The sequence below is a fragment of the Tinamus guttatus genome, unplaced genomic scaffold (genome assembly GCF_059628265.1).
Source record: "Tinamus guttatus ecotype Peru unplaced genomic scaffold, ASM5962826v1 Tinamus_guttatus_pri_ptg000039l, whole genome shotgun sequence".
Taxonomy (NCBI): Eukaryota; Metazoa; Chordata; class Aves; order Tinamiformes; family Tinamidae; genus Tinamus; species Tinamus guttatus.
The window spans coordinates 425276-446240 of NW_028288573.1; the positions used below are offsets into that span (position 1 = coordinate 425276).

General features: G+C 43.0%; 1 protein-coding gene across 1 annotated transcript in view; it reads left to right on the top strand.

The window, feature by feature from the left end:
• The first annotated feature begins 4281 nt into the window (after positions 1-4281).
• Positions 4282-20965, top strand: part of SYN3 (synapsin III) — a 189784-nt gene continuing 173100 nt past the window's right edge. Inside the window, exon 1 of the mRNA XM_088535308.1 lies at positions 4282-4394. The gene's annotated coding sequence lies outside the window, so the exon portion shown is untranslated. The remainder of the gene's footprint in view (positions 4395-20965) is intronic.

A 20965-nucleotide genomic window follows, 5' to 3' on the forward strand; every position in this document is an offset into this window, starting at 1 on the left:
TTTGTAGTTGCCTGGCAACCAGTGAAGGGAGGAGGAAGATGGGAGAGCATGGAGATACCTGAAGAAATGGTTGAACACGGCAGGAGCAGATTCTCTGCAGCAAACCAACTCTCTCAGTCAATTTTTGGTTCTCTTACTGACTTACCCTAGTACTTGTTCAGCTGCATTTTTCCCTTTCTGATGTTTGTCCACTGAGGTCACCCTCAATTCTGCTTTGAGTTTTATCCTAACGTGTAACCTTTTCTATCACCAAAGTTATTTGTTTTGCGTGAGATTAAGTGAGGTAAGAAAGAAGATTAGGTGCATACCTGTGGTTTTGTATCTGCACAGTGTGACTGAGCAATGCCTCTTGGTTTAAGAGAAACTGAAGAAGAATTCACTTCAGCCATTCCTTCTACACATGATTATCAGGCCCAGCATTTGTACCAGATGTTCACTCTGGTTGTTTAAAAGAGCTGTGAACTCTGGAAGATGAAGTAGGTTTTACAATCCACGAAAACAAGGAAACAAAAATCATAAATTGCCAGCTCTGCTTGCTTATGTCTAAGGCAGGATTTGTAGTTCAGATCAGAATGAGTGAGAGACACCAGTGATGTGAGAGAAATCATTAAAGCTGAGGTCTGCTGTGAGTCACAAGCTACTGATGTGAGTCTCCTTCTCCAGCGAGAGTCCTGACCATTGGCCATGCACTCAGGGATTCACCCAGTGTTACTGGAGCCTTAGGTACAGAGTGAAATAAGTGGGAGACATAATGATAATCTTTCTTCCTTGTAGCTAATAAGCTGTTGGTAGGTGACTGCCCTGGGGAGGACCCAGACACAAGTTTGCCATGTTCAGGTGTGGTCCCTCTGTTTCCTGTACCCTAAATGAGTGACATAACTTTTGGGATATTGCTCATGCTGGTGTGGGATCAGGGTATGTCTCTCCCTTTTCCAGTCTTCTGAGAGTGGAAAACTGTCCCAGAAGTAAACAAGAACATTTTCTCATCTTGGAATCTCTGACAGGCTAGGAAGAGTGTTTTGCAAAATATGGTAGGTGATTTGGTGAAGAAGTAAGGTATTCATTGTATTTTTAAACTTGATTGCTACTAAATAGATTCTCATTAAACACTGTGACATTTGTTCTTTCCTGTAGTAGAGAAACATAGCTGGATAAACTATGGCTTCTTAAGAACTCATATTGCTATTATGGTTGGGATGGCAAGAAGTCACTTCAACTAATAAACTTATGGAAAAATATTACTAAGATAAGGATGACACTAGGAAAAAAATGGCCTTTTTTTTTTCTCTATAGCAAGACTATATAGACTATAGACTTTTTTCTATAGCTAGTTAGAGCTGAAATGACATAAGCAGTCAATAAAATTCTTCCCAGAGGTAGGGGAGTACTCCTTTAAAGATTAACACCTCTCAATGAGAATATGAGAGCCAAAACATTGTCCCAGCGCCTTGAGTAAGGACATTAATCTTAGGACTCAAAGAATGAAAGAGACTTCATATAAGGGGGTAGTTATAGCTTGACTATTAGTATTTGCTACTGTTACTAGTGGAGTTTTTGATAAATTCTTGGATTCCTGCAGTATGCATACTACTTCTGTGGCAACTATCTTGAAGTGTAACACTTGCAACATTGCAATCACACAACATTTCTTAAATTTCTCCATGGATTTTTGCTCTTCATCTTTAAGCAGAGTTCATCTCATCTGAGTATGAAGAAAAAAAATGAAAAAAAAAGTCATACTTGATTCCATTTGCCTGCGTGCTATTCAATTTTCTCTGATTTTGAATGTGCTCCAAGTAAATATTATTTACTGTCCCTTTGTTCCAAGGGGACTTCATCCTATTCTTTTTGTTTGCTTGTTTTGCCATCTCATTTTCTCATCAGCTTTAATCCACCTCTTGAGATTGGTGGAAAACCTTACCTAGCTTGTCCCAACTTTCAGTGCGTTTCCAGCATGCTTTGACTCTGCTTCCTTCTCTACTTTCATGTCTTGTTCATGGAAGTTCTCTTTCACATTTACTGCAATTCAGGACTCATGGTCCGCCCTTCTATTCAGCGCTTGTCCGAGATGAAGTTTCCTGTCATTTCTCCCACCCTGCCTCATGCATTTTTATGTAATACTCTGGCTCTGCGGAGGTGTCATCTGAGCACCTCTCACCAGACCTAAATTCATGTTAGTGTTCGGAGAGTTGGCTTGTGCCCTTTTCAGCCAAAGCTTTACTCTTGATTATTAAATCCTTTGTCAGAGAAGCTTTGATGCTAGGAATTAACTTGAAAGGGATTTGATAACCAAGGGCCGTACTTGTGACGTGGAGTTCTCCCTTGAAGAGCTTTCCCTCCGAGCATCTCCTGAATTTTGAGCAGATTCTCTAGTTGTCATGGCAACAGCCTAATTTGCTCTCTCTTTGTGATTTAAGTAAGCATCATCTAAAAACTCTTCAATAAATGATGCTAAAACACTCTGAGTTTTGATAGTGACATTGGGCACCTTGCCACATGACTTAATTTAATTGTTCTGAAGCCATCACTGAGTACATAATTTAAGACTTCCTTTAACACAGAAACCCTTAAAAGTTTAGAAGGCAGTATGGAAAAGAGGGTGCAGGGAAGAACAGCATTCATTCTTCAAAAGTGAAGCATTTTGGAGAACAGAAGAGTAGTTCTGTCCTTTTTTTTTTTTTTTTTTTTTTTGTGGAAGAGAAATCTGTAACAAAAAGGACAAAACAAAATTTGACCAAGACTCCTCCTTAGATCATTTTGAGTTTGATGGGAAGGCCAAAAGCACTGTCGTACCTGACCACTATTCTCCCAGGTAAGGCAGTTTGACATTTTATCATGGAGTGGGCCTACGTTGCAGTTAAGCAGTTCAGAAATTTAGGTGCAAACATGTGAAAAAAGTTAGCGAATGCCTAAAGAAAGATATTGCCATTTGTGTAAGCTGTTGGTCTATCACTGGTGGTCCACTTTCTATGCTAGTATTTGGGCTTAATTTCACAGAGGCAAAGAACTCAAATTCATTATGTCTGTACTGCCTCTATAGAAAGAGCTCAAGTGCTATCCAGTCCAGACAGTCCTGTCAGATGAACCAAACTGAGAGCTGGCATAGAAGTTGCACGGAGGAATTCGGGCTCCAGTGCGAATGTGGACCTCATATTATGGTAGAAGACGCATGGCGGAGTAAATATTGACACAGAGCAAGGAGAATGCACAGAGTATTCTGGGGGTCTGAGCACTGTTACAAGGAGGAGAAAAAAATATTTCTACATCCTACCTCTATGCAGTCCGATATGATGAGCGGGTGGCTGTCCCACTGAAGGCAATCACTTCCATCACTGATCCCATAACAAATAACTCTTCAGGCACGTGAAATGGTCTGAACCTTGACATGGAGAGTAGTGCCCCTGCTAGGAGAAGCTGCAGTGCTCTGTAACCCTTCGCAGGAAACTTCAGTGGGGAAGAAAGACTATGTTCATTTGGGAGTAAATGACTTTCTGTAAATGAGATGTTAATAGCTTTTTCCTACAAGTTTCTGATCAGAAAAGGATCCCAAGACAACCTAGTCTCTTCCCTTGGGGAAAACTGCCATACAGTTTTATGTTGTGGGGATGCAAACTCCCACCAAAGGCAGGTGAAAGTCTGGTTCCTGGACAGTTTTCATACAACCCCCACTCTTTCAGGAACCGTGTATTTGCATCCCTCGGATGACTGAACTGATGGGATGACAGTGTAGTTACTGAATAGATGTCATGATATAAGAGAGGTTTTCCTATTTCCCTGTGATTTGCCAGTCTTGCCACTCTCTCCTACTGCACAGTCTTATTCTCTTGTCTTGTCAGAATCCAGGGAGCATGTGAAGTGTTTGATATATTGCAGCACTGCTTTGCATCTGGACAGAAATCTCTGCATCTATTGAGAAGGTAATGACCCAGGCAGTAGGGGAATACTGCATTGTGGGCTAGGGATGGATGCACAGCAAAAAATAGGGAATAATACAAATTTCACAGGAGCAGGACAAGAGGGGCACAATGGGGAATGCAGGTGGGTAATCCAAGATCTCTTTTTTTCAGGAGAGTGGCAGATTCTGGTTTCTTTACCTGCCTCTCTTTAACACAAGAAAAGCTTGCCAGTGGGGGTGAAGCCTGTGACACCAGAGCCTGTCACCCAGTTGTTTTACTAAATTATTCATCCTGTTCCTGTGATAATATAGTTATAAGGAGGAGCCTAATTGAATTTACTGTCTGGCTTTGGCCAATAGGGTGATAAGGATCCAGCAGAATGGGATGACGGTGAATCCTGCTAGTGTGCTGTGAATGTGAAGCAGGAGGGACTGGCAGTTTGTGTGCAGGAGGGAAAGCGGATAGGTCCAGGGCCTCTGGATTAGCGCCTAAGGAAAGGTAAGGGAGCGAGCGGGAGCGGGGTTTACCAGAAGCACTGACAGAACTTGTGTCGCAGGAGCATTTTTGTTTATAGGAAAGCGTTCTGCAGGCGAGATTTTCCCGAGGGATGTGGAGGGAGAGGGAGTGTGCGTTGTGCACTTGCTCGGTGCGTGTCGTGTGTGCCTTTGTCTCTGTGCATGCTGCAGCGTTTCTGATACCCTGTTTTCATCCTGCGCTTCTGCGCCGAGGTGCCCGCGCTCCGTACGGCTGCGGCAGCAATCCGTAAAGCCAGCACATTATAAATGCAGGGAGAGGAGCCAAAAGGGAGAAGAAACTGCCTCATGGGGTGAGGCAATCTGGGGAAAACAGTAGTGCTACAAATCTGGTTTGGCTGTGAACGGGAATGCCGTTGTTCTTCGTGCACTGCTTGCAATTAGAAAAAGAAGAGAGCAAGCAAGCGTGCATCTGTCTGTGCATCTATCGAATCTGCAGAGAGATGCGAGAAAGAGAAAGAGAGGTCAGACCAGAGCATTAGTCATGGCAGGTGGAGATAAATGGCAAGCAATCTGTGTAATCAGATTTTCTAACATGGGCAGAGAGAGTGCGAGGGAGCAGGAAAGTGGATTAATCCTGTTTGCTGCTGAGCAGCTACACCTGGACGGCAAGAGGAGGGGAGGGAATCAGTGTAGGTTACCTGCCTGATTAAACTGTCCTGTTTGCATGCTCCTATGGGAGGAAATCTGCTTCCACGGATTTGTTATCTCCCTTTTTGTCACATGAAGAGAGGGTGAGCATCTCTGAGGAGCAGGTTAGAGTCCACAGATGCATGTTACCTGGAAAAAACAGGAGCACAGAGAGTAAATTAGCATCTGCCCTCACGTTTGTAGTGCTGCCTTTGCACAATTAACAAGTGGCTGCTAGAGAGCAGGGCAGGTGGAGGAAACTGGATTACAAGTGTGACAACGCTGCTTTGCCACATAGACCAAAGAGAGGGAATGATGTTTGGAGAGGTGATGTTAGAACCCCACTTCTATGGAACATAGAAGGAATTGCAGCTGGCATTAACAGGTTTATCTCCTTTTTATGTGTATTCACTACCTCGTCCTAGCAAAGAACAGGACCCAAGGGGAGGCATTTTTAAGAGAAGGAGTGCAAGGATGTTGTTTCTCACCTGTGGATATTATCTCAGTTGAAAACAAACTCTTATGATGAGTGCTGGGGGAGGTACAATCTGCTCGCTCAGAAGGCAACTGTAGGTTCCCTTGAAAAAGAGTAGGAGGGCAAAAAGCCTCAGAAGGAGAAATGTCCAGTCTGATTTGGCTTGGATTAAGCAGACCAAGTTGTTCAAATGAAAGATTGGTTCTGAATAGGTCCTACTTATTCCCTGATGACAAATCTCTCATATAGTGAGTTAACTTTGCTCAATCAATAGTCCTTTTTCTGTGGTGGTTTTCCCACATGGCCCAAAGGTGGGAAAACCCCCACATGGCCAGTATTTCCATTAGCAAGCACCCCTGGCCACAAGCTCTCTGGACATCTCTGTGGCGCGCTGCTGTGATGCGAGTCCAAGTCCTGGCCATCCTCCAGGCTGTATATGTGCTAAGGGAAGCCGAAGGGACTAGAAAATGCTTCCATTCCCTTGGCACATGTACAAAAGGCTCCACCTTGCAGAGGACATTTCTCTTTGATGGAAACCTGCAGGGAACCAGCTGGTGCTGGAACAGAGCCATGCCCTCCTCACCTCACCTGGACTGGCTGACTGACACAGGAGTCTAAGACTGGGCAGATTTTGGGTCTCTTTTCCTGTCTTTTCCTCCCTGCCCCAGCTTCTCTAACTTAGTAAAACTGTGGTCATATCTAAGTCTGAGTCCAGCTTTTAGAAAACTCACAGCAACAAAGTGAGCTGGGAAATGAAGCAAAATAAGTCTGGCCATCCGAAAATAGAAAATAGTAAAATTGACTTCTCTTTCCTTATTTCCGCACAAGAAAGACAGCAATAAGCAATTATTTTGCTTCATCACATGCCCCAAAAGATAGAAGAGTCTTCAGGCATTGAATAGAGGGCTCTCGATTTCAAAATGAGGGTAGGCATTCTGCATGCCCGGACAGTCCATCTCCATGCACTTCTGAGGAAGATGCTTGCAGCTGCTTGTTCTGGGATACACACGCTCTGGGATAGGTGGTTGGCAGGAGGAGCATCCCGGTTACTCTGCAGCAGGAGCAGGCTGGTATTCAGTTGCAGCATTTATCCCTGTCTGGGCAAACACACTGTTTGCTTCTGCCCTCAGAGCCAACAGTGAGGCCCAGAAATGGGCAAAACGCCAGCATATTCCCAGAGCAGCTTACATCATTGCCAATGCACTGGTGCCAGAGACTGTGCTAGAAACCTGAGGTCACTTTTGCCATTAATTGCCCAAATGATTAATTCATGTAACAATTTCATTTTCCTAGGCAGAGGTTAGAAGGTTAGGTACTCTTGTAATTCAGGGGTGTGATTGGATGCCAAATTTTCGCTTCTTGCTCATGTTAACTCTAGTTGCAAGCTGCCAGCTACAGCATCCTCCAGCCCCCAATGCCCACAATAACACTTCCTGTGCCCAAACTGGTACCATTTCCCTTTTATACTCTACCCTTCTATTCTCTTTGGTGTCTTGTGTGAGCACTTGCCCTCCTAGATTTATAGTTCTATAAATTCTGCTCTAAAGCTCTGGAACATAGTGCTTGTAACTTTCAGATTCCTTCTTCAGAGGGTTTCGCTTTAATCTTGCTACTTAATTGGAGTCCTTTCCACTTTACAAGGCTCATTCCAGATGAATTCCAGATAATTACAGCATTTTCATCCATATCTTTTGGTAAAACAATTATTTCTCTTTAAAAAAATAAAGGAAAAATGCAAGACTCATTGCACAGTGACTGGGATATTCAATCGTTGAATTTTCCTCCCATAGCATGCTACCTTCTCTATAGAGGTGCAGAAACCCTTTTTAATCAGTCTGGAAATTCTCCAAAATGCTATTTTTTTTTGCAGTAAACACTCTAGAATGTTTCATTTTTTTTTTTGAGGTTTTTAGGCATTTCTCTTTCCTGTCCTGTTAGCAGCTAAGCAAATAAGCGCAGAACCTCTGTGGGAGGTAGAAACATCTGAACAAATAAATGTCTTGGCCTAGATACAGTTCAAAGCTGATAAAGGTACATTAAGTTGATCTGATAACCTCCTGGTAGGTGAACCTGCTAATTCAAAATGTGAAAGAATACACCTAGTGCTTTTTCAGAACTAAAGGCCCATAACTGGAAGTGCATCTTCTTCCAAGCAGCCTCACTGCTCTGCCTCCTGGATTCGTCCCCTCGCTCGCTCCGGTGTTTGCTCCCCTCAGTCATCCCTTTTTTTTTTTTTTTTTTGGATGACTTTAGTCCTCGCAGATTTACAAAGCCCAATCATAAGTTTTCAAATAGAACTGGCAAAACAGAATGGAAACCTTCCAAATTCTAGACAAGCATATTGCTTTCAGGATAAAATGGTTTCTTTTCTCTTTGAGAAGCTGTGCTATTTCTCTATTCTAGACTTTTTTTTCAACTTCTTCCTGTCCTTTATAGTTTATTGTGGTATTCTCTTATCTCTCCTAGGGATTAAAATATGTCAAGGAATTTTTCCTGAATGTTGACAAACAACAGAAATCTGACCGATTACCAGTTGTAGAAGAACCGTTCGTTTTTAATTATGGTAGACTCATATGAATTGACATTATAGTTATCAAGGAAAATTTAGTGATTATGGAGATCTAATGATGTCTGCAATAATGGCTGTCAGGTCACAGAAAATCATCTATTGTCTGCTTAATGAGAGATAATCCTACTACGGCTGTGCAGATGAAACACTTCAAGCAAGGATGCAGTAAGACTTTGCTGCCAACAGCAGATCTACATTTGTCACAGGAAAGGTGGCCTAGGGCATGTGCTTGCAATCTGGACCTTAGTCACAGAGATAAAAAATAACGGAATTGCCTTGGTAAAGGAGAAAATGATTCTTTAGTGTGGCCTTCAGGGTGGAAATGATCTTCCCTCCAGATGACATTGATCTATTGCAAAGGGCTGAGTTCTTCCCTGTGAATAGAGGTGCGCAGGTCTGTACGCTGCTGATGGGTACTAGTGAGGAAAGCAGAATGGATAGGGATAGGGTAGTCCTTGCCAGACTTACCGAGCCTGCCTTCAAATTGCTTTCAAATTGCTTTCCAGAGCGTGACTGCAGTCATTCCAAAAGGCATGTTAAATACCACATTTGCTATAAAATACCAAACTGGAATATGGACAAGAACGACAACTACTGTATTGCATGTTGTTCCATCCGAAAAAGAACACTGGTAGCTTTATGGGAGCATTATCTTCCTATGTGCTAGAGAAAGAAGACAGAGTTTGTGCAAAAAGGAAGAAAATTGAGGGGCTAGACAGACAAAGGAAGAGCAATGCAAAGGAATTTTGTCTTTTCTGACAAAAGGAAATATCATTTTGAAGTGAGATTTTTGGGTGAATTATGCTCTCAGCTTTGCTCAGTCAGAGCCAGCACTTCTCAAGCACTTCAACTAGGAAACAGAGAAGCACTGGCTTCCCTTTTTTTTTTTTTTTTTTTCTTTTTTCACCCACAGAAGCAAACCCACACATACCAACTCTTTTTAAAGCCTGGAAAACAGTGTCTTCTGCCACGTCTTCATAGTTTGAAATGGCTGTTTGTTCAGCTCGGTCAAGTGAAAAAAGTGTGCTGCTTCCAGACTTACACTTTAATTTACAATTTAATTGTACATTTAATTTACAATGGCACAGATACAGAAGGAAATACTTTTAAACTTGCTAATTCGAGTTTTTTTAAAACCACAAGACTGTTTAAGAAGAGATGCTTAATAAACCACTTCTTCTTCAATGTGATAGCTGAAACCATTCACACCATTCTGTGAAGGAAAAGGGATTAATTGAAATATCATTCCCTTCCAAATAAGTGGAGAAATTCACGCTTCTCTGGGGCCCAGGATTTCTGAGCCTGGTCCTGAGAAAAGGGACAGACTGCTTATGCTGTGCTTCTTCTATAGTTAATGCAGCTACATGAATGTAGCTTACGTAGCTGTCTGTAAGCACAGGTAGCCTTTCACCACCACTAAATTAACTTTATAGGCAAACACGAGCATATTTACATAGCACCATCAGAAAAGTGAAATCATGAGCAGCAGGGCATTCAGATCCCAGATGATTCAGACCTTTACAATCTGCTGTATAGCAACACTCCTTATTAAGGTGGAATATATTATTTTAATATATCTTCGTCCTGCGTGGTTGGCATCTCCCTGTAAAATATAACAAACACATTTGTTACGCTGTGCTCTTCCTCTCTGTTTTCATTTTCTCCATTTTTCTCATTCAATTTACCAGCCCGGTGCAGTTGTTTTTAACCACAGCTGTAGAACAGTGAAAAAATAAAATAAAATAAAATAAAATGAAATAAAATGAAATAAAATAAAATAAAACTGGAAAAAAAGAATGATGAATGATGAGATGGTCCTGGAGGGGAAGCATTGTGGGGAGGGAAGGAAGAGGATGTTTCTGTCACTGAATCACTGTGTGCACCTCTCATGTGCTGTCCACCTTAGGTAGCTGCAACGGGCTGTATGGAAACAACTTTTTGGGCACATCTAGTACCTGGTTGCTTTCTGAAGGGAGATTGATGAACCCAAAGAACCTGACCAGTTAGGAAGCATTTATTATATTTTAGCCATGAGTTACTTGTTTTTGCTGCTTAAAGGACTCACCGCCTCCATTCCCTTCTGGTTGCTAGAGTATTAATGCATTGTTGAGAGAGGGCTTGGACAAAATGCTGCACTCCCTCTAGCAGCTGAAGGATGCTGTATTTAGCTTGATGCATCAATCTAAAATATACTTCTGTCTATTTAGCTAATCTTGCAGGCAGTACTTCAGAAGCTTTTGTGCAGTTTCTTTTAAGAGAAGAGAGAAGAGCAGGTAACGTGGCGGATGCTACTTTATAATAAGACTGAACGAGACCTTCAGGAATCAACATGAAGGTTCCTCTGGTTTGTTTTGGGCAACCTCAGTAATTCAGTAGAGCCTTTCAGTTGGGGCTTTCCCTGAGGTTTCTTGAAAGGGCAGTTTCATGTATAAAGATTTCTTTCCTCATGACCATTCAGAGTGCCAGTTCCTAACAAACATGAGGATGGGATGGTGTGTCTCAAGAGCTGGAGCTGGTAACTCCTATTAACATGCAGAAAGGCTTTTTCCAGGGACATCTTTTGATGCTTATAACTTTTGGTCACAGGTCACCGGCCTCTGGCTTTCTATGTCACATCATGAGGGGAGGTGCCACCTCTTTTGGTGATTTGCAGCCAGATGTGATAACAGTTGTCTCCTCCCTAGGAGAAGCCACAGAAAGAGCAGCACAGAGCTTTTAATTACACTCACTTTCATTAATCTTTCTAAGATTTCCAGCTCAATAAGAAGCACTGGGTGTTTTCTTCTAGCTTTCACAAAGTAGTGGAGTTTAGTAAATGTTCCAGCAAAGGCAATGCAGTCATCAGGGGAAGAGACGTGAATTTCTGCACTCCTGTGGTATTTTGTCTTTTGGACAGAAAAGTTTTGTGGTCAGCTTTGGTTGCCTGGAATATATGAGAACTACAATGTGCTGTAAGCTGTGATACCCTAACCTCATAACTCCTCCCTAACTCTGCTGTAAGAAGTACTCAGCCAGAAAAGTTTCAGTGCCATATCTTTCCATTGAAAGATAACAGGTCATCAGTCATGAGACAAACTGAAAACACACCATCTTTGAATGCTATCTTTCTTTCCATCTGTCTTTGGAAAGGAAAGCCTGGGAATGAATGGGACATTTGATACTCCATTTATATGTTACAGGAAATTTTGGAATATTTTTGTCCTGATGTGGAACAGAAAATATTTTGAAATGGCAACATTTCCTTGAAATGAGCAGTCTGCTTTGCAGCCTACTGTTACAAGTACAGTAATTTTGAACTATTGACTATTCTTAGTCCAGCTTCCTACATCTCCTCATGCTTTGATTCTTACCATATAATCATTGCTGAAAAGGTTTTTGCGATTCTGCTCAGAAAAACCTAAACTTTCAGCCTTGCTTTTGTCCATCTGCCTTTCTCTCCATCTGATCTTGAGATACCTGTGATCTGCTGAGGATTGTGAGATAGCCATCTTCTGACTTGAACACAGAGAAGACACTGAAAAGGTTTAGCTGTTAGTCAATCATCTACAAATGAAATTTTCTTTCATACCTTGGTCTAATAGAGTCAATATTTAGTTACCTCTAAACTATGCTGCAAGAGCAGAATGCTTTTGTTTTTTTTCAGAGTAGAGTGAAGAATGATAGGAATCTTACAGTTCCCATTAGCTGTCTGACCTTATAAATGTATGGTTTTGTGCTTAGTGGTAGAACATTAACATCTGTGGAACAGATTTAAACATTTTCTTATTTAATAGTGCATAAGATGTGGCCAAGGTGAGCAACTGGGTGGAAGGTAGAAGAGTCTTTGGTGAGGAGTCCATGCGTGTCTCTAAAGAGCACTGCTGGAACCCAAGTATACTGGGGTGTCTTTTTTAGCTAACAGCAAATTCTGCAGTTCCTCTTGGCAACACTCAGACGTTTCTCTGCTAACACAGGGCTGCTGATGTGCTTCCCACAGAGAATACTGAGTTACCAACAAGGTTCCTGAACACAGCTTCTCTAACCAGGACATTTCTGCTGATGCTTTCATAGTATTAAAGAGCATCAGAAAGGTGCTGTGTCTGTACTGAGATACCAGGGAAGACCAAGAGCAGGACAGAGGTCTGCTCTGTCCCTGTTGTTGCTCACTCTGAAAGCTCCGTGGGCCGTGGCTGGCAGTGATCCCAGGGGATGGGCCCTGCCGCATGATTTCACGACACGCGGATGGGAGGAGGGCTGACAAAGCAGCTCCCGCAGCACTTGACAGTGTTCCTTGTTCAACCTTCAGGGTGACAGAAATCAAGAGATCAGGTCAGGTGGGGACTGCTGCCAGGTACCGGCTTGCCTTGCAGATGATGTGTTGGCAACAGCTGCTGCACAGGATCTAGCTGCTCAGGAACCAGCTGCTGCTTGGCATCTTGAACATCTGAGCTCTACTGGGATACGTTATACAGCCATGCAATCCCCAGTGCAGTTGGTGGGACATCAAAGCGAGCTGAAAAACTCTTTGTCCAGCCTTGAGAGAGCTACTACTCTGCTTTTGGTCTTGCTGTAGTGATGGTGGTTCAGGCATAAGACTGGCCTAGATCAGGCTGGTGAGCATTTACAAACCATCTTTGGAGCTGATTTTTGAACCAGAAATGATTACCTCATTGCAGGGAGATCAACTTGTTGCTGGGAGAAAGTAACTAACTGAACTGCCCTAAGTGGGAGGCCATGATCAATGATGTTTTTCTTCAGATCTAGGATTTTTTTCTTTTTTTTTACAAATGGTCTGCAGTGGTTTAATAGTCATTGAGGAGATTCAGAGCAATTATCCTCTCGCAGGAATTAATTTCAAATGATGGGTAGATGAAGCAAGAAGTTGACAAGTGATTAACCTCACAATAGTGAAGGATTTTTCTGTACTTGGTATCATGAAATGTATGTTCTTATTAGTGTTCACAATAGTGTGTTCTTATTAATGCTCTCTGGGTATGGTTTTACACCTGAATTTTCATATGAAGTGCTTCAACCAGAGTTCTTCCAGTAGCTCCTAGGTGTATACATGTGGCTGCGGAAGATCCATCATTAATGTGATCTGCTATTGCCATGGAGCAATGATGCCAGACATTCATATCATAAGCCCAGCACTCACTGTGGCATGTTTAGATACTGTGTTTGCACTTCAATAGGAAGGAAAGGAGATTAAATTAGATTTGATTTAAAATAGATGCTATGCTTACCTACATTATAGAGCACTTCTGCGATTTGAATTCATGTCACCGTGCGCCTCAGTCTCTCTCAAACTGCAATAAATTTAGCCTTTCCATGTTATTTTTCTTTGTTGCTATTGCAAACAGAAATATCATTATACAGGCAGGTATGCAAGGACACAGAACAGTTAAATGATTTGTTCAAGGTTAGAAAACACGTCCACAGTGAAAAAGCAGAGAATTGAGCTGCTCTTTGTATCAGCACAAGGCATAAGGTTGTCTTTCCATTTGTGTGCAGTTTGAAAAATAGAATAATGCATTTTGTGCTTTACCCTACTGATTGCCATGCTACAGCATACGGGAAGATCGTACCTGTGTCTGATTCCAGCTTATGAAGAACACTGTGCATATGCAAGTGCGAGCACAGGCAGAATTTGTGGGGTGGTGTTGCTGGGGGAAGCTGCGTCCCATGAGGGTACGTGTGCGGTTTCCTAGGCCTAATGTAGCTGGAGCCCCGCTGCTTCTGGCAGCTTTTTAAACTGGTTGTGCCCCAGGTTTGGGGTTTTAACCTGTTCTGGGACTCTTTAGGGATGACAAAGCAATGCAGGTTGCTACAAAATGCATCGTTTAATCTTGCTAGGTTTGTGAATCTGAGGGCTCAGGTGTTTGTTCTGAGAAAGAGCTGAAAATAAAGCCAGCAGAGCAAGGAGGAAGCTCTCTAGGTATTACCTGGAGCTTGTAATGTTTGCTTTGGATTCACCATCTGATCTTACAGTCTGCTCTTGCACACACTTTTTTTTTTCTCCTGTAAATACATATCCAAAGTAAAAATTATTTTCATCAGTAAGCTTCATCCCCATGGGACATGGGACTAAGCAGTAAGCACTGATTAACTCCGATTAAAAGCAGACTGTCTCACGAAACTACACTACTTGGCAACACCACTTCTGAGATTCGCAGGACCTGCCCATAGCTGCTCTCACTGCTGGGATGCTCGTGCTTGCTGTGGCTGCATTTGTGCCTTTGCCCAGCCCGAGTTCGCCCCCGTGCCTGTGGTGAGATGCCTCCTGCTGTGTTGTGCTCGGCTTGTCTGGGTGCAGAGCAGTCACGGAGCTCTTTTTTCCCCTGCTCTCTTCCTTTTTTCATGCTTTTCAGGCTTGGGAAAGAAGTTTTGGGGAATGTCTGTGGTTATGAGATGTCTGTGGTTGTGGATTAACCCTTTACATTTCCTGCCACAAAATGATTCTAAGGGCCCAGCTTTTTCCTCTGAGAAAGATTTTTTTTCCACCTTCAGTGTTTACAGGTTCAATAGTCCTTGAAAGACTTGGCCATTGCATTTCTAAATAAGCCTGGGCAGTTTTGCAGCCCTTACAATTTTTGTAATTCAGACACTGATTGGTAGGGTGACTGGCAGAAGCTACTCACCCTTCAGAGGTTCATGGTGCAACATGCAGGCATTGGAGCTGAGCCTTATATACCTCTGCATTGTATAAAATAAAACCTATCTTCCTAGTGAGGAAAACAAGGCACCAATGATAAGTGAACATTGCCAAAAACTAACTGATTGGTACTCAGTTAAAATCAAACTGTGCTTGGCTTCCATTTTGAGGCCAAGCCCACTAGATACTCTCCGAGGATTTCATTGGGATCCAGAATGTATTCTAGTTCCCACACTCATGTATTATATTTTCTGATGCTTTTTGTCTAAACATAGTTTCAGGAATTCAAAGCCAATTATGTCGGGCTCCTATGCCATCCAGCACGAATGTGAAAATTGGACAGGCAACCACATAGAGGCCAAAAAGGAGGAAAAATTGGCAAGAGATAGCCAAGGAAATAATTTATCACTGATTTTCAAAACACTTTTTCTAATTTTAGCAGCACACCTCTGGGTCATGCACTTCTTTGCAAACACAGTATCCCTGCAGAGCTGGCAGGACTTCTTAAATGGCATTTAGAAGCTGTCCAAAGGCTTTATTAAGAATGTAAAGCAACTTCCCACCCGCCTGCCTCACACAGGCTCCTGCTGGTGCCATGAATATATTTGGCTTGCAGCTCCAACCAGCACTGATATAGCAGTATCTTCTGGACACTGTGCAGGCTGCAGCCAGACCTACTGTGCACATAGCCTGGTGGGCTGACGTGCTATTTGCCATCTGCAATTCGGTTGCCATAAAGCTAATATAGGATGCAAAATTTGGGAGTAGGTGTCATTTTCCACTGCCTTCGCCCCTCTCAATATTTGTGTGCCAATAACAAACTCAGGGGGCACTCGGAGATGTGGGAGAGGGGATGAGGAGAGGTGGGCCTGGGATGATGAGCAGGGGCTGTGATGAGAAGTGTATGTGTGTTCGTGGTGAGCACAGATTGGATATAATATACCAACCCACACGGTTTTAAAATGTTCTCCCTGTGACCACTGTTTTGTATGATTATTATTGAAGAAAAATTCTTCTTGGAAATGCCCAGCAGAATTTGGCATAGTCATCACAGACCCTGAGTCACAGATAGCTAGCTGGTCCCCTACACTGCTCCAGAAGAAGGTCTCTTAATCCCCTTTCTCTCTGCCTCTTGCTACGAAAGTCTCACACAGATGAATTTGGCATCACGTAATTTTACATTTATGCCAGAAATCTTCCTCAGAGTGCAGTAAGACATTGCCTTTTTCTTCTATCATCAAAATAAATCACTAGGCATGCTCAGATTCCCAGTTTATTCTTCTATTTGTGTTAGTATTAAGTATTGTAACGAGATATGTGCACACAGGTAGAAAGCAAATGAAAGTCCTGCTACGCAAAAGCAAATATTGGGCTTTATTTCTCCAGGGCTCTGTTGCACATATCCACAAGGCAGGTGCATCTCAAGTGTTATAAAAGGTCCCAGAAAACTGGTAAAAGGGGATACGGAGGGGTTTGACACACTGCAAGGAGGGCAAGCAGACTGTGACAACCTCTGGTAGGAGAAAAGGGTGGAATACAAAAAGGCAGCCAATCTTAGAAGGAAAACACTAGCCTCACAGACGGTTTAGAAGACTTTAGATGTCTGGAGGAAGACCATTTAACCCGCAAGAGCCTAGAACACTTGGGAAAGAAATTGACTTTTTGTGTCATTTTAAAAAGAGTTGAAAGCATATGGGCCTGACTTAAGAACTGCAGAATTTTGTTGAAAAATGTGCTAGTGGGAAGATATGATCCATTTTTACCTTATAAACCTATGAATATTAATAGGAATTTGTGCTGCAAACAGAAATCGTTCCCACACCTATTGGCCTTTGGTAGTTACCTATTTGGTATATATTATGACTTCTTGGTGAATTGTTTCTTCCCTGTAGTTTGACCTGGTTGTGCTGAGACATCTAGTTGACTTGATAGCAACAAAATATTTGGTTTACCTGCATTCTAAATAACCAGAGTATTGCAACAGATGTGAAATCCCTCTAAAGGAAAATGACACAGGAAGGGAGAAACGGAAAGGGATCTTACCCTATAGGGGAGTTGCATTAAGGGTAGGGAGACTGCTGCTTATCCCCGGCGAGAACCCATGAGCTCTCAGCCCCTAGACATCTTTTATCTGTGCTCCATATATTAAACACATCCAGCTTCTTCACGCTGTTGGGATGAGCACTCTTCAAAGCTGTGTATCTCTCCGCTGAAGGAAATCCCTGCTCTATTCCTGGCACGTCTGGTGCCGCTTCCCCTCTCATCTCCACGACGTCAGGGCTTGTGTGGTTCCTGCAGGGAACATGCGAGCAGGTTTCACAAGTGCACAACATGAACCGCAGGCAAATCTGGGACTGGGATGGATAATGAGGGGGGCTTGGGAGCCCTGCTCACATCCTCCTTGCACTTTTGTCCACTCAGTGTGCAGAACATTTATTTCTACAAATTCTCTGCTTTGTATTGCTGCCTGATGCTCTTTTTTGATCACAAGGGAGTCTCTTTGGCCTGTATATAAAGTACTAGCCTTAATGGAAACATTAGTGTCACTGCTGCCGTGGCTAGAAACAACCGTAAGGCTCTGGAGAAACAGGAAATGGGGACAGCATGCCAGCTCAGCAGAACCACATGTGGAGATGGCGCTCGTATACTTGAGGATTAGCCCTGGATATCTTCGCCCGGTACTGCCTGCTCCAGTTAAGATGGGCCTGGCTTTGCTGATAAGTGAGTATTGACATTGGAAAGAGGCAGGCCACAAAAGACCTCCCCAACCCGACCGACAAGGTGATACTACCACTGAGACAACACTGTGGCTGTTATGTGCCAACAGGATTTCCACCCTAAGAGTAAAATGAGGAAATAATACATTATTGTGTCTAAAATGTCAAAATTTATATTTGCAGTCTTTGGGGGTGTTAAATCCTCCAGGGGGTATTATCCTAATATTCAAGTTTATTTTTTATTAGAAAAAAAATCACTGTAATTTGTCATTTCACAGCAACAAATGAAATGGCTAAATAGTGCTGTGCAGATCTCAAGAAATGGTCGTATTTGCCCTTAGTTTGGCATGCGTACCCCCATTATCTTCAGGATTAGACAAGGCTAAACCTGTATGAGGAGCTAGGAAACTGCTATGTAGAAAGCAATTTGACAGCTTGACAAACCTAAACATTAAATAAGATCTCTGAAGTTGAGACTTTTCCAGGTAGAATAACCACTAAAATAAGGAGACAGGGTTTTTTTAAGGCCTACAGGAATGCAGCCACAGGACAATGGAGTTGTAGCACTTTGATATGTATTGGTGGTCTAATGAAGCATGTTAAATGTTGTAAAAAGCAATCCATTTCTGACAAAGTGATAACCTGGCAACTTCTGTAAACAAATAAAGCATATCTCTAAATAAATAAATAGGATGAAAAAAATACTACTATTTCTGGAAACCCTTAAAAATCACTTTTTCAAAAGCAAACACTGCGCTTGCTGAGAGAAAATGATGAATTCAGTCAGCCCGTGAAATTTGGCAAGCATCAGTCTGTCATGCAAGAAGCATCTCAGGCTTTGAGTAGCATCACGGTGCTAAAGGTGGTCTGCTGTCTCCACTGACTGTTCCCTGGAGCAGTCGTCTGGCTTCTTTCAGCTGTTTCAGACAGACAGCACAGCTCGACTGGTGTCAGTCATAGCAGATATCCCATTTACAGATGTGTCTCTGGCTTCAGAATGTGCAAACCTTGTCAATTTTCAGTCTGTGCTCTAGTCTTACGTGTTTTGAAAGATCTCTGTCAGTGTCTTCATTAGAGCTATATTGCAATGACTGGAAAAGCTCTCTGCAAAATGAACATAGGCATGGAAATTCTCTGTTTTCCTGTGCCTTTTTTTGGGACACCATGCATTCTTGCAAGCTCTTACAATTTTATTGTATGTTATACAGGTATTTGGTGAATTTTCTTTTTCTAAGCCCCATTATTCTCACTGGCTGATTTATGCTATTTCACCTTTCATTAAAAAATATTTTAGAATGTTTGGACACATGAGCTTAGTGAGTCCCAAACTGCAGCAAGTGAGGTAAAAAATGAACAAAACCTCCAGTTAATTTCATTTTTTTTTATGCTGCTTCCAATCTTTATCCCATGCCAAGCTTGTGAATTTGAAATCATTCAGTGTGAAACACTGAACACTTGGAAATAATAAATAATCTTCCTATTTCCTCCTTTTGAAGATGTACGTGGCAAGCCACGCAGCTGGATCTGGTGCTCCCAACAAGGCTGTAACTTCACTTCCACACTGTGCCAGTTTACCAAAGGCAGAGAAAGATCTCTGTATATCTTCAATATCTGAAATTTGAGTGCACCCCAAAGATCTTCCAGGAAAATGGATGTGGCCACAGTTGCTGGGCGAGATGCGTTCCCTTGCACTTCCATCTGTTACGTAGCAGGAGTGCGTGCGCGGCTCCCTTACGGAGAGGTGGGAGGATAATCTCCGGCAGTGACATCCGCGCTGGGTTTTATGTCTTGCTGCTCCCAGCACAGCTCGGCCGAGGCTGTCAGGAGCAGGGAAGCAGACGCGGGCTGACGTGGCCGTGTCAGCTCGTTACCTGACGGCACACGTAAATAGCTCTGGGGAAATCTGAGCACACTTCGCTGGTATCAGCCCATTGACTTCCGTTCCCTCTAGATCCTCGCACACATTAGAAAGCAATCCGGGGGGATGGCAAGAGGCTTAAGTGAGTGTTTTGTTCTTGTTTCCCAACACATGTCAACAGGCTTTCCTGAGATAAGATGGATCTCTGTGGAGTATATCCTGAGAAAAAGCAGTTGGGTGCCTGTCTGCTGTCAACATGCAGAGGGAGCAGATTGCTTACCCTTGTTGTCCTTCTGAAAAAAAAAAAAAAAAAATCAGCCAGGAAGTTTAACTGCGTGTTTTTAAAGGGCTGCTGGTGCCACTCTCTTTGCAGTTGTTTCCAAGATCAGCTCTGACTGACCTTGCTTTTGTTCCATTTAGCTGTTTGCCTTGTTTCCTTCCGATTCCCTCACTGTGTCCTCATCGTGGGGATTTCCACGTTTCCCCGTTATCTTCTGGTTAAGCTCATCCCCGCTTACTTCCTCTCTTTTGATTTGTGCCTTCTCCTCCTTTTCTCCCCCTATCTAGTCCACAGTTTTTCTTCAAAGCACTTTTTTTCCTATGCCTCGTTCACTATTCCTTGATCTGAGCTGCACACGCAGCTGCTGCGTTTGCATCTAGCATTTGGGAGCTGCTCTTTCACAGAACAACAAGTTACCACTGCCTTGCAGGAGCCTTGGGAGCCCAGGAAGAGCTGATGCCTTGCTGAGTGGTGCTGAGTTCCTTAGGGATCTTCTCACGCTGGGAATAGACTGAAAAAAAGGGCCCTCCTCTACTCAACCGGTGCCTTTATGCAAACGTTTATTGCTTAAAAGGGAAATGCCATTAATGTGCATGATGTAGGGGCAGATTACAAGGTTTTCCAGTAAACAAGGAGATCTGACGGCGGTTTACACAGTTCCCACTGCAGAGAACATCTCCTCTGTGGCAGCACTAATGGCAATCGATAAATCAATATGGCTAAGCCACTGATAACTTAATTAAAGGAAAAAAAGGACTCTATTTTAATTACATTACCCAACTCATTAGGCAAATATGTGTAATAATATGAGGACAGCCTATGTCATCACTTTGTAAACCCCAAAGCTGAGTTCATGGAGGGTTTGCTCTGCTCCTGTCCCTGCACAGAGCCGGGCATTGCTCTCCACAGCAGCTGTGGCACCTTGCACATGTTTGCGTGGGGAGATTTCCCTGGGACATCACTTGCTCGGGTTTTCTCTCCTTCTTTTCTGAGCCAAGGGCACGAAGCCCGGTGTCTGTGGCAAGTGGATCCAGTGCCAGCCTGCAGAGGGAAATGCCAGCCCAAGCACCACATCCCGAAATCTCCGGACAGGAGAGTTTTGCCAACTCTTGGTGTCTCCTGGGTAATTTGTTTCACTACCAAGCCCCTGCGTGGAAAAAAAAAATGATGGCACACTCTAAATATTGCTGTTTAAAAGCACCCAGCGGGCTGGATCATAGCCTTGTGATAAACAGGAAAAGCTGCTTATTGCAGATCAGCTGTGCAAGCAATGAGTGCTGAGGGAGAAAATCTTTCAAAAGCATCAAAGTCTTGCAGGGCTCTGTCTCTCGGAACCGTAGGCTTGGGAAAACTGCCTTGTTTTGACTGTACATCTG